At 47.9% G+C, this 1,361-nt stretch overlaps 1 protein-coding gene across 1 annotated transcript in view; it reads left to right on the top strand.

Moving 5' to 3' along the window:
• Positions 1-1,182: 1,182 nt before the first annotated feature.
• The window catches only part of EHBP1 (EH domain binding protein 1), a 310,384-nt gene continuing 310,205 nt past the window's right edge, over positions 1,183-1,361 (top strand). Inside the window, exon 1 of the mRNA XM_015557893.1 lies at positions 1,183-1,207. The gene's annotated coding sequence lies outside the window, so the exon portion shown is untranslated. The remainder of the gene's footprint in view (positions 1,208-1,361) is intronic.

Raw genomic sequence — 1,361 nt, 5'->3', positions numbered from 1 at the left:
TCTCTCTAGAGATGTGCTCAGTTCTCACCCATCATGCTCTTCTGTTGAGTCTCTCAAAGAACCAGCCATTCTCTATACCCTAACACCTTTCAAGCTACTTTGTCCATGCATCCTACGCTCCCATCCTTAGTGAGATTAATAACCCTTACTGTTTCCAGGACCCATCCTGCTTATTTTCTTTTTATACATTAGCTTCCCTCTTTTTTGAAACTACAGGGTGTCCCAAAAAATGTATACACACTTTAACAGCTGATAGCTTGATTTTGAAAATGAAATGTATTTTAATAAACACTGCCTTTATAATTATTCAAAGTGTGTGTATACCCTTTTTGGGGGGACACCCTATGTTTGCCTGTTGCTTGTAGGGTGCTCTGACCATTCCTCCTCGGTCTCTTTCTCACTTTACTCTGCTTATTCCTTAAATGTTGGGATCCCCCACTCCCGTCTCCACCCCCTCAATCCCATTCTTTGTCCTCTTTCTCTACACCAGACGTCTGTGGAGCAACTAAGATTGAAAGCAAATTTGTGACTGGACATTTTTTTCCTCCTTGGGGAAGCCTCTATGAGCTTTCATCGTATTCCCAAAAGGGTCCTTGGCTCTTTTAAGGTTAAGTTACCCCTGCCCTCACACTCTTCTTAGGTTATTTTATCCTTGCCTTTGCCTATTAACCACCTTTTTTTATATGCCAGCCACTCCCAAATCCATGTACAGTTCCTACCGGGGGGGAAAAAGACCCACAGCGATGGGGAGAAACCAAGATCCAAGGAAATGTTGAAGAATCAAAACAAGAAGAAATTGCACCGTAAACATTTTGTGTCTAGCTTGTGTCATTGAGTCCCGTGGGGGACCAGTTGATTGAATGTTAGGCGGGGACTGGCAGGGTCAGAACTTCAATCTGTCTGGAGAAATCGGGTAAAAACAAGGCTGTGTGCACCAACACCCCTAGTTGCTTAGTGGCGGAGGAGAGGGCGCACCCAGCTCCTGGGGTGGGGATAAGAGACGAAGAGAGAAAACCACAGCAGCCGGTGGCAACCCCGCGCTCTCCCACCACCGACTCAGCCAGGAGCCCCTCCCGGCACCCGGCTCGCGGTTGACAGGCATTCACCTTCAGCAACCACGTTCCAGTTCACCATAAACACTCCTTACTCCTCCTGCCTATCGCTTCCCGCTCCAAGCCAATCGGAGGAATGGGCGGGATCGTCCTTAGTAAGTTGCAATTTTTTTTCTTTCTTTCTTTTTTTTTTTAAATAAGAAGGGTAGATTGGTGTGCGGCGTTCCGGCGGGGGGAAAACACCTCCAGAGCTTGGGAGTGGAGCCCCTGTGATGGGCACCCGGATCGGCCAATGAGGAGGCCCCGCCG

Source organism: Myotis davidii, unplaced genomic scaffold (genome assembly GCF_000327345.1).
Source record: "Myotis davidii unplaced genomic scaffold, ASM32734v1 scaffold6, whole genome shotgun sequence".
Taxonomy (NCBI): Eukaryota; Metazoa; Chordata; class Mammalia; order Chiroptera; family Vespertilionidae; genus Myotis; species Myotis davidii.
This window is presented reverse-complemented; position numbering and strand designations above follow the sequence as displayed.